The 12887-nt window shown below is 37.4% G+C and overlaps 1 pseudogene; it reads left to right on the top strand.

The window, feature by feature from the left end:
- The first annotated feature begins 532 nt into the window (after positions 1–532).
- LOC112415864 (peptidyl-prolyl cis-trans isomerase FKBP8 pseudogene) overlaps positions 533–12887 on the top strand; it is a 30760-nt pseudogene continuing 18405 nt past the window's right edge.

Raw genomic sequence — 12887 nt, 5'->3', positions numbered from 1 at the left:
GTCACAAAACAAATTTATTTCTCTAGCTCAGAGCTGAAATATCTGGCTAGTGTTGCTGGTGGTCCCATGAGAGTTGTTGCAAAACATGAATAGAGGAAGAACAATTCCTTCCCTCTTCTAATGTGTTCACTGATTAACTTCCTGGTTGTGATTATAATGTTAGTGAAACATACTAAATTTGTCCCTACCATAATCTCTAGACTGGCCAGTATTAATATAGCAAACTATTAAAAAGATTGTGTTAATATGAGGCAGAAGTGCACTGGTAAATGTTTACAACATACTCTCCAGGGCCCACATTTTAGTATATGTCAACTTCCATCATTTATATATTTCCTCCATGACGAGTTTTAAGCTACCAGTGTAACATCACAAAATACAGAACTGGGAAGAGAAGCACAGGAGCTCACTATTATATAAGCGTCCATTATATATTATTTCTACCTGTGATATTGTGATTTATAATAAAAAATACACATTTGGTCTTCTTCGGTTTCTACCACAGAGCTCCTAAAACCCTTGGAATTTCATAATGGCTGAGAACCATAAAGGTGTCTCTTGTCACGTTAATGAAGTGACTTTTGGACCTCCGGTAAGGATGAGGGCTGGTTGCCAGAAGAACCAACCCTGTGATTAGAGGGTTGAAACTTTCAGATCCATCCCCTCACTTCTTACCCCCGCCCCCCGCCACCTCTGGAGGGAGAGAGGACCTAGAGGTTGAATAAATCACAAATGGCCAATGATTTAATCAGTTAGGACTACATAATGAAGCTTCCACAAAACCCCAAAAGGACTGGGTTCAGAGAGTTTCTGGCTTAGTGAACATGTGGCGATTCAAGGAGGGTGGTACCCTAGGAAAGGGCATAGAAGTTCCAAGTCTTATCCCCATCCCTTGCCATATGCATCTCTTCCATCTTGGCTGCTCTAAATGAGATCCTGTTATAATAACCTGGTAATCTAGTAAGTAAAATGTTTATTGAGTTTTGTGAGCCTCTCTGGCAAATTAATCAAACCCAAGGAGGGGGTTGTGGGAACCTCTGATTTATAACCAGTTAGTCAGAATCACAGGTAGTAACCTGGGTTGTGGCTGGCATCTGGAGTAGGGGGCTGGAAAGGGGCTGTCTTGTAGGACTGAGCCTTAACTTGTGTAATCTAATGCCGTCTCAAGGTAGATAGCATCAGAATTGTGTTGAATTGTAGGACACCATACTAGTGTCGGAGAATTGGTGGTGGTATGGGAAACCACACACCCCTACGTTAGAAAGTGGGTCTCAGAACAATTATCACCATAGATACAATGGATGTACATAACCTCAAGGGCATGGATGATAGTCAATTACAGTAAAATAATTATAAATTTATCTGTTTTAAGTATTTATTAGCCTTGTTTCTAAGATAATTTAATTCTGTTTATATTATTTAATTTTTAATAATGGCTGTTTAATTACCAGCTTGCAAAATTCTTGAAAATTTATCAGTTGGCCCTTGCAAGCTGACTCTAATGCATTACTAAAAGGGAACTATTATAGTCACACAGAGAAGCAAACCACTGCAAAAGGACACATTTATTCTTGGACCTCCCAATAGTTATAGTCATAATAATAACAGTGAGAAAGACTGCTGGTTGTCTATCCAAATCCACTATTCCCCTTTTTTTCTTAAGAACAGAATTTTAATTTTGTTAGGTTTGGCAATGCCTCCAGTTAAAGTATACTTCCCATCTCCCCTTAAAGAAAAGGGAAAGCGTGTGACTGCATTTAGGCCAGTGATGTTTGAGCAACAGTTATCGATTGGAACTCTGGAAGAAATGGCATGGATTCAGCTGGCCTTCACCATTTTGCACAACCAGCTTTTTTCCTTCTTCTCCCTGTATGTGGTAGGTAGGATCATGGCAGTCATATTGTGAGCATGAGGTAGTTCTGAGGATGTGAGCTTCTGCTAAGAAGAGCAAAGCAGAAAATAGAAGTATTCTAAGATATTGATAATATGAAGAAGTCAATATGCCAGCCTTGAACAGCCCACCTCTCGACTCCATTGTACGTGAGAGAAAATTTAATGTATTTTTAAGCCACTTATTGTTAGGTCTTTGTAATGCACAATCAAATACTACTTCTAAATGATGATTATAGTTAAGATTTATTGAGTGTCTGCCATGTGCCAGAACACCATGTTAAGTAATTTATAAGTGTTACTCCTAGAAAGATAACACCTTTCTGTGCTTAATCATGCTAGTTTATGATATTTAGAATTATTTGTCCTACGAAGGATTGATTAACTTTAGATTTATAAATGTTCACACTTTCCCTTCAGCAGAATATACGTGTTCTGAGTCAAATTTATCCTTTCATGCTACGAGGGGTATTTACTCAATTTCTGCTCAAAGAGGTATTAACAATATAAAGAATTGTATTACATTTGAATTGCACGTGCTAGTCTAATACTCAGTTCATTGTTTGCAATAGTAAGTGTCTATTCAGAATCACAAGAAGTTAAGTAAGACTGAATATAGAAAGCACTGTTCTGATGTTCAAGCTCTCTTATAAAGATTTGAGGTAACTCTACTCCATTTCTCCATACAGTTCCAAAAATTTCTAAAAATCATATTATTAAGTTAGACATAATATTCAGACATAGAATCCCTGCTGGAATTGCAGACAGAAGGAGCTAACATTTCTAGTTCCTTCCAATGAGTCTATGACAGCACCTCAAAGTAACAACTCATTGAAATCAGCTACCGGAAGGAGCAGTTGATAATCAGCTAGAAGAATGAAGCCTTGGCATGCTTGTCAATCATATCTATTGTTGCATCCTATGAAGGAAGGTAATCAATTCTGAGTGGCATCTCTTAAGGAGGAAACCTGCTTTTATTACAATAAGGCTTTTCCTGAATTTTAATTTTTGAAAAACATCTCGATCCTTCTTTTCTGAAATACTAAGAGGACCATTTGAGGATTATTGTACTTTATTTTACAATTCAGATTATAGTCTATCTTTTTTTTTAATTCTGAAATTAAAATTGAGGGGGGTTTGTTTTGGTTTTGTTTGTTTAAGTCCTCAGAATGGAGCCGTTAATAGTTATTGGCGCCAAACAACTTTCACCAAATCTTTCTTGATGTCCTCGCCTTCACCCAGTCCCATCTCTCTTTTATAGCAGCAACAATGCATCCTCAACAAAGTCAGAATTCCTGGGGAAGATGTGGAGACTTAGTCCAAGATTTATACTCCTTTTTTGAACCACCGTGAAATGTTTTTTTAAAGGTAATCTTTCCTAAAATACCTCCATTTATTTCTTCAGTGTGTTATAATTAAAGGGAAAAAAACCACCATGACTGACTTACACATTTTCTCCTTTGTATTTCTCCTTCACTGAATTATCTGTGAGAATTCTAAGGAAATAAGTAAATACCATGTATACACAAGGATTTAGGTAATGGGTTTTACTCCTGTTGTGTGCCAAAAATTTGTCTGGAAATTCCAGACATGTACGAGTTAACTACTTTTTTAAAAAAATTATTGAAGTATAGTTAATTTACAATGTTGTGTTATTTTCAAGTGTACAGCAAAGTGATTCAGTTATATACATAACTGAATATATATAAAGAATATGTATATACCCTTTTCAGATTCTTTTGCATTATAGGTTATTACAAGATATTGAGCATAGTTCCCTGTGCTATACAGTAGGTCCTTGTTGTTTACCTATTTTATATATAGTAGTGTGTATATGTAATTTAGGAATTTACTTTTTAAAGTGACCTGTTGCTTTTCTGGTGTCTGTTCATAGACAAGGAAAGTTTGGAAGTTGGGGGCAGAGCTCCACGGGGTCTAGGACTGTATAGACCTTTTTTGTTTTCCTGTGTCTTCACAAAATGCTTTATCCAGAGCCTGCCCTAGATAATAAGTGACAGATAAGGCATACTGGGTCCTTAACTCCACGCTAGGTACCACACTGAGCAGTTGACATGTGTGATTTCCCTTAGACCTCACAGTCAACCTAAGAGTTAGTCAATGTTATTATATTTATTTCACAGATGAGGACATAGAAGCTCAGTCACAGCTATGGCACAGCCTGAACTCAATCAGCTTTGTCTGCCTCCAGGGTCTTTGAACTTAAATTCTGGCGCCCTATTGAGAACCTTAGCAGATATTCACTGCATGTTTGAAGATCGCATAGGGGAACTAAAGGCCTGCAATAAACACATCCCTTTCAACGTGCTCTGCCTCAAAAATATTTCCCCACTTAGTCCATTGATCAGTTGTACTTAGTTCATCAAACCTTACACTTCACAGGTTAAGACTTTTACCCTCAGAGTGAATTACTTTAATCCCATGGTCTCCTACCTGCTAAAGATAAGCACTTTTCGGTAATAACCATTTTGATCTTAGGGAAAGAAAGAAAGTAAGTGAAGAATGGAATAATTTTAGAGTGATGTTGACTTTATGCATGGCAGACCCTGTGTTGAGCTGTGAGGTCGCTCAGAGGCAAAGAAGGATACAGAAGAGAGAGTGAGAAGGCAACAGAAGTATACTTATTTTAGTTTGTAAATGCGCCTAAGGCCCTTTGGGCTGAAGCAGATTCGCAAGCCCCTGACTGTCACATCTGGTTTCTCAGCAACAGATTATTAACATTTGTTCTGGGCCTTGATGGATTGAAAGCTTTAAAATAATTGAAATGTAGTAACAATACTATATATACTAAACCAAAACAATGCTGAAGATCATATTTTTAAGTCCATGATTCAAAACACACTGTATCTCAGATCAGATCTTACTGGATCTCAGAATAAATATTCCGAAATCTATTACAAATATTCTCGTTATATATGACTTTTGGTTGTTTGCAGATACTCAGATCTACACAACAGAAGGACAGTGAAGGGATCTTACTGCACGTTTTCTGCAAGAGAGGCTACCTTTCTAGCAGCCTCTTGGCAGATGTAGAGTCACATGGCTTCATGGATGCTGTATTAGTTTCCTATTGCCTCCATAGCAAACTGCCACAAATGTAGTGGTTTGAAACCACAAAATTATATATCATACAGTTCTAGAAATCAGAAATCTGACACAGGTCTCACTGAGCTAAAATGAAGATGGTGCTCGGGCTGCTTTCTTTTCTTTCTCTGGAGGAGAACTCATTTCCACATCTTTTCCAGCTTCTAGAGGTGCCCATATTCCTTGGCTCAAGACCCCCTTCCACCATCTTCAAAGGTTATAATATTAATATTGCACCTCTCCAACTTTTCTTTTGAACTCTCATCTCTGACAGCAGTTGAGAAATGTTCTCAGCTCTTAGGGCACATGGGATTAGATCGGGTCCACCCGGATAATCTCCCTACCTCAGGGCTGTTAACATCACATCGGCAAAAGTCTCTTTTTGCCATGTAAGGTAACATATCCATAGGTTCCACAGATTAGAGCCTAGGGATCTTTGGGATCCCTTATTCTGCCTACCACAGATGGCCTAACTGAAATATTTTGACTAGGACTGCAGTGGTCACCCTCCATGGGGCAGCAAGGAAGGTCACTGTGCAGAGAGCCTGACAGAGCCTCATCCTCAGAGTGACTCAAAGGTTAATCCTCTCATGGCAACCTCAGTGATAGCAAGTTCAAAAACAATTAAAACCTGCCAGTAGACTCCAGCTGTGAGCAAATTTTGTAGTACTGGGAGGAATAAAATTGGACAAATTAGCTTGGCTGATTTAACTTGAAAAATTTTTAATACACATTTAGAATATTCCTGATTTGGAGGTGAGGATATATTCAAATAAGTCATCAACTTAAATCAGAGAATCCCAGATTGGGATGAGATATCACCTTTTACTGTCCAGTGCTATAGTCCTCTCTACCACGTTTCTGACCTGTGAATGATATCTAAGCATAGCAAGGGCTGGTAACTCACTGCTCATTTAAATTTTGCACAGCTGTAATTGTTTAAAGGTTCTTCCCACCACTATGCTGAAATAAGCCCATCTGTCATGTTCACATATGGCTCTCTGTTCTCTCTTTTGGAACCACACAGCAAAAATCTAATTCAGCTCCTACCTGCTAACTGGTTTCTAAGAGGGCATATAGATCCATTGTAGGCCACTGTATAGATTAAAGAAACTGATAGTGACTTCCCTGGTGGTGCAGTGGTTGAGACTCTGAGCTCCCAATGCGTGGGGCCTGGGTTCGATCCCTGGTCACGGAACTAGATCCCACATGCATGCCACAACTAAGAGTTTGCCTACCACAACTAAGGATCCGGTGAGCTGCAACTAAGACCCAGCACAACCAAATAAAGAAAGAAAGAAAAATAAATATTTTTTAAAAAGAAAAGAAAATGATAAAGGTTTCCTATTTTACAATTTGAGTCAAGAAAACAAACAAAAAAATCTAGCTTGTGCCGTAAGTAATCACTTGTAAAAACAGTTAAAAGATGTATTATAAATCCATTAAACTGTTTTTAATCCATATTATAATCTTCTTGTTCAAATTTGTTACAAGGGAAAAAAAATTCTACAATGGACTTTTAGCCAGACAGTTCCGACTTGACATTTATCTCCAAAATACTAAAAATCACTTCAGTCACTAAGACTAGAAAAACAATCTTTCATTTTCTTTATGAAACATATGAAATTTCTATTTCACTTTAAAGTCATCTAAATAACATTGCCCATGCTCTCTTTTAAGACAATTTTACTTTAACAACAAAAAGAGAGAATTTGAAGATTGAAAATTTCAAGGAATGGAATAGATAAGGGTCAGCAATTTCCAGGCAGCTGTTAAATAGATGTTTCTGTATTCAGAGGAACTGTTCATGAAAAGCAATTAAGTACTGCGCCTTTTAGTGTATCTCTTATTTTTTTTGGTCATGCTTTTCTTGGTGTATTTTAAAAAAATTTTTTAAATCAATATTAGTAAATATATAATAAAAGTTAAGGAAATTCACTCAAGTTTAAATAAACTGGCTTTGCTGCTTAAAATTTTTAAAAAAGAAATAATTCTGTCTAGTTCTTAAAGCTTATTGGTGTTTATAAGCAGTCAAGTAAACAAAATGAATCCAACAAAAGACCATTTATTAGTGTTTTTTAAAAAGTGATAGTGAAAAACACAGGAAGTTAGGGGGGAGAGATTTTTAAATGGGGGGATAATCTTAATCATAGGAATGTCAACTTTTTGAAGTGACAAAAAGCAACACGTTCAGAAACGGAACATTTGATTGACAGACGAGAATCTGCACAAAAGCTTTGAGAGTTTGATCCTGGTGTCTTTTGTGGAGTATTTGAATTATAAAAATAATGAACATACCATGTTGTTCTGAGGTATTTTTGTAATTGAAGTGTTATTTGGTTCAAAATTTCTTTCTGTGCTTGTTAAATATAATTGGTGTTAAAATATCCTTTATGTGTATTGGTCTGTAGCTTAAAACTGAACTTCAAAATGAATACACCGCAAATGAAATTCAAATTTGCCATTAGAGCTCTGATTCTGCCTGGGTGAATCTATATTCATTGAAATATTTCTAAATAAGATATAGTTTAGTTGAACGCTCTTTTTTCACCAGTATTTTTGGATAGTTTTAATAAATAATGTAAATAATATCAAATTCAATTGTACCATAGTAGTTCTATTACCTTTTTTTAACTTAAAACACTTTATTTATGAATATTCACTTTTGTGAGACATTTGTGGCTTAAGTTGTGCTCCCTGAAAAATAGATTCTGAGATGGAGATTTGGGTGTCAGAGGTTCGGGACTGCTTCTGGGAATACTTCTGAAGAGTAAGGGAAGAGAATTGAGCAAAAGGAGAGGTTGAACTGTGATACATTTGTGCCAGCGTGTTCTCAAATTGAGGCCAAGGTTCTAGGCCTTATTATCTTTCCTACACTGACATGTCATTGGATGTAACACACATAGGGGAAGGGATGCGCAAGGGATGTGCTTCAAAGGAGGGCAATTCCCCAAGTATAATGCAACTATGAACTCTAATCACCCAACACTCTCAGCAGCAGTGGAAATGAGTGCCCCTTCCTCCTAAAGGCAATGGGTACATTACACTATTTTTTCAAACTAAAAAAGAATTCTTCCAGTATACCATTGGCATCATGACCATGATATCATTAGTATTAAAATTTAGACCTTAATAGAATATTTGTCATGATCAACCCCAACCCTCTCAAAGCACTAAGGAAGAAACAATGTAGATGATACCCTACACATCAAACCACTTCTAAGACTTTGGGCTAATGCATTCAGCTGAATTCCAACTCATATATCCACCTGCCTACTCAATATTCTCCTTTGAATGCCTAAATGGCACATTAAAATAAAAATCAAGCATTTGATTTTCCCCTGCATAAGTGTGCTCCTCCCCCAAGATTCCTCACTTGAGTAAGTGGCACAGTCATTCTTCCAAGTGTTCAAGATAAAATAATCTAATTCATTACATTTTGCTCCTTTTGGCACATGGAATCCATTAGGACATCATGTAGGCTCTTCCGACAAAACATAACTAGAGAGACTTCCCTGGTGGTCCAGTGGTTAAGACTCTGCAGGTCCACTGCAGGGGGCATGGGCTCGATCCCCGGTTGGGGAACTAAGATCCCACACATCACGCGGTGCGGCTGAAAAAAAAAAAAACCATAACTAGAATCAGACCACTTACATGCTATTATTATCTTAGCATAATCCAATATCTCCACTTGGCTATGGAAGCAGCCTCCTGTGTGGTCTCTGCTTCCCCCTTACCTGACAGTATGTTCTCCACACATCAGACAGCGATGGTTTTAAAACTAAGATCATGTCACTCCTTTTCTTAAAACCTTTCAAAGACTCCATATCACCCTCACAGTCCCACTCACTATCCATCTTAACCACCCACCATTTCCCCTCCCTCACTCTGTTCCGGCTACACCAGTCTTGTTAGTCCCTGAACACAACCACCAAACACATACCCTCCCCCAATGGCCCTTTCCCTTCCTGTTTTTTCTGCCTTGGATTCTGAGCAGAGAGTTAGATATCTGCACGTCCCCTCACTTTCGTCAGATCTCTGCTCAAATTTTGTCCATCAAAATTTTCTTCCTGCCCCTCCCTGACGCATCATCTTTTATCCGTTTCCCTGACTTAGGTAGTTCTTTAGTGAGCTTTTCAACACTTTTGCCATACTGCTCTGAAATTAAACTTTGTTCTAATATGGCTGTCGATACTGATGGCAGCTTACTTTGTCTAAGGTAAATACCTATCACACAAACATGGCAGATGGAGAGAACAAAAAGATGATGACAGGGAAGGTAAATGTTGTGGCTTTGCTCACTAGAAGAGTGTTCTTAGTGACAGCTGGAGGGAACTGACACAAGAGGTGATTAGTTTCCAGTTTCTGGAGGGTATCCTCAAGATGCTGGAGAATCACCTCCTGGTGGTTATATTCACAGAATTGGATTCTAAGTTGGTCAAATGAATCTCAATATCTCTTACATATCTGAGTTCATATGATTTTATTAGAATTTTAAAGACCGACCATTGTGTTTTACTGTTTTATGGACCCTTGAGATATTTTTATTCATGTTCAAATTTGACTAGGCGATCCATCTCAACGTGCTCCTGGTTTGCCATAAAGATGACTCTTCTTGTAAACAAGGCAAAAAACAAATTCCTCTTGAAGGATTCATTATGCATATGAGCACTTGATTAGAAATTTGGCAACGAGAAATAAATAATCTCTTGAAAGTTCATTACTAAATGATGCTATCATATTCTAAATAAGCACAGTGTGAATTTCAAACTGGTTCATTAATCATTAGAAGATAACTCTAATCAGTGGAGTGTTTAGTGTAAAGTCTAACTTTACGGCAATTGTACTTGATTGAAAATAGCTGCCAATTAAGAAAAAAATGCAAATGATTGGCAAGAAGGAAAAAGAGAACCTTAAAATCTTAGACATAATGACTCCACTGATTGCTAAAAATTGAATTGTTTAAAACCCTCAGATTGTTATAGCTGCCCTGAATTAATCCTGCACTATGCAGATTAGAGAAGTAATTTCTAGGTAGAGTAGAGACAGTTTTCATTCTCTCCTTCCTTAGTTTCGAACCCCAATTATATCTACAATGCATTCATGTAATGGACTACATTTCCAGCCAACCACCTTTATGGTTAGCTGACAAAATTCTGGATAATGGGATGTAATTTAAAGTGTCTGGGGAAAATTCTGGAGAGACTATTTTATTGGGAGCTGACTCAGCTGGGAAGTATGTTTTTGTGCCTTCTCCCTTCCCCTTTCCTACTGCTTGAAAAATCAGATTTGAAGGGTGAACTTCCAGAAGCCATATCAAAGGTGATTTTGAAGAGGGAGGCCACCTAACTGCAGAACAGCCCTGGACATCTATCTCTTTTATGCGAGAAGGAAATAAACTTTGATCTTCCTTAAGCCACTGTTTTGCATTTTCAGATACACATAGCCAAACTGAATGTGATAATACTCTGCTGCATGATGTTATATTAGGTTCAGTGGACGTGCTCTCTGGAGCACAACAAAGTAGCAAATGCACTGAGTATGGTAGTTATCTGTCATAATTTCCTGCCCAGCATCTATTCCTTTTCTGTAATGTGATCTCAGCTTCTGTGGAGCCATCTTTCCATTACTGAAGGTTCTTTCGGTGAGACTATAAAACAAGATGCCCTCTTCCCTGAGCAAGAGGTACCCATTATCCAACCATGAATGATAGGATTCCATGTGCCCTAATCTTGAAGCTTGAGTGACAAAAAGGTGAAATCTCTGGAGCTGAGTCTTCTACCATCATCCTGAAGAGACTGCCCTTTGTTTCTAGCCAAATAGATACTGAGAACCTCTAGTTACTGTCCTTTCTTAGCCCTAGTTATTTATCTTTTTCTTCAATGCTATATTTCCTTTCTATATATATTTCATCTTTGCTTTCCTTTTGAGGGGTGTTGAGGCGGGGGTGGGGAGAGAGTGCTGTATTTTCTTTTGTTTTTGATTCAGTAAACAGAACTGTTTTTTTTGTATTCCAAGTTGTACTTAACACATGACCAAAATTGGTCTCATGATGGGTCAGTCAAACCCAACATAATTGATACTGATTAAACCTGAAGCTCATGTCCACTGCAGCCGTCTCATAGACTTAGACTGTTCTGATGCCAGATGACCACTAGGACTTCTGAGAGTCTAGCATTTGTCCCTGGTCTGCATGGGATCTTAGGTCACTATTACTTAAAGCAATTGGTTACTGTATAGTTTCTTTTTTTTTTTCCAGGATGAAAATTTTATTACTTTATTTTTATACCTTATTATTAAAATGAAGATGACTATCCTCATATGCATATTTCTTTGGCATTTGAAGTTACATCATTGTAGACACAGTTAAAATTTATAATGCAAGATTAAACAGGACAAGGACAAAAAATGAAACCAGTAAAATAGGAAATGATGATATTTTCACAGCAATTTTTCAAAAGGCTCAAGGATTAAAGAAAGGATTTCACTTCATCCTTAAACATCTTTTGGGATTAGCTGAAAACTTTTTTCCTTGGGTATCTGGCAATAGACCTGGAAGAAATGACAGGCCTTCATAGTACCTGAACTCTGAGTGTGTATAACACCAGTACACCAGCAAGGTAATGGAAAAATAGATCATATTACTATAGGAAAACCTTTCCGTTACCAAGTAAGATAAAATAATAATAATTTACATTTGTATGCTAGTTTTCAAGTTTCAAGTATTTTCCAAAGTATCTCCAGAAACCTAAACTTCTAGAGAATAAACAATCTTCTCAAGCATAAAGGAGAAAATTTTAAATGACTATGTTTTATGACTCTGGAATGTACCCTTAGTCACAGCTAACCGTGTCATAGATGATGTCAGTGACTAACGGCATTATTTGGAGTGGATAAATTCATCCCCACTCATAGAACACAGCAAATCAAAAATCACATAACGTAGATGCTAACATAGTAGACTTTTGAACACATTTAGTACAACTCCAACTTAGTGCCATAGAGCTTGATTACTGTGGCTAAAACTTCCAAAACTATGTTGAATAAGAGTGGAGACAGTGGGCAACCTTGTCTTGTTCCTGATCTTAGTGGAAATGCTTTCAGTTTTTCATCATTGAGGACAATGTTGGCTGTGGGTTTGTCATATATGGCCTTTATTATGTTGAGGAAAGTTCCCTCTATGGCTACTTTCCGCAGGGCTTTTATCATAAATGGGTGTTGAATTTTGTCGAAAGCTTTCTCTGCATCTATTGAGATGATCATATGGTTTTCCTCCTTCAATTTGTTAATATGGTGTATCACGTTGATTGATTTGCGTATATTGAAGAATAGGGGACTAGTGCCTGTGTTCTGGTGGATGAGGCTGGATCTTGTCTCTCTGGTGGGTAGGTCCATGTCTGGTGGTGTGTTTTGGGTTGTCTGTGTACTTGTTATGGTTTTAGGCAGCCTCTCTGCTAATGGGTGGTGTTGTGTTCCTGTCTTGCTAGTTGTTTGGCATAGGATGTCCAGCACTGTAGCTTGTTGGTCGTTGAGTGAAGCTGGGTGCTGGCTCCACACAGCTCAGAATAAAAGGGAGAAAAAGTAGAAAGAAAGAATTAGTAGAAGTAGAAACAGAGAAAGAAAGAAAGAACAAAGAATGGAGGGAGGGAGGGAAGGAGGAAGGAAGGAAGGAAGGAAAAAAAGAAAGGAGATAAAGTAAAATAAAATAAAGTAAGATAAAATATAATAAAGTTACTAAAATAAAAAATCTCACTAATTAGGTTTATTAAGAGAAAAAAAATTTAAAAATAACAAAAATCGGACGCATAGAACCCTAGGACAAATGGCGGAAGCAAAGCTATACAGACAAAATCTCACAGAGAAGCATACACATACACACTCACAAAAAGAGGAAA

The sequence above is a fragment of the Neophocaena asiaeorientalis genome, unplaced genomic scaffold, assembly GCF_003031525.2.
Source record: "Neophocaena asiaeorientalis asiaeorientalis breed wild unplaced genomic scaffold, Neophocaena_asiaeorientalis_V1.1 scaffold118, whole genome shotgun sequence".
Classification (NCBI taxonomy): Eukaryota; Metazoa; Chordata; class Mammalia; order Artiodactyla; family Phocoenidae; genus Neophocaena; species Neophocaena asiaeorientalis.
The sequence above is the reverse complement of the archived record's forward strand: the minus strand, read 5'-3'. Positions and strand labels throughout refer to the sequence as shown.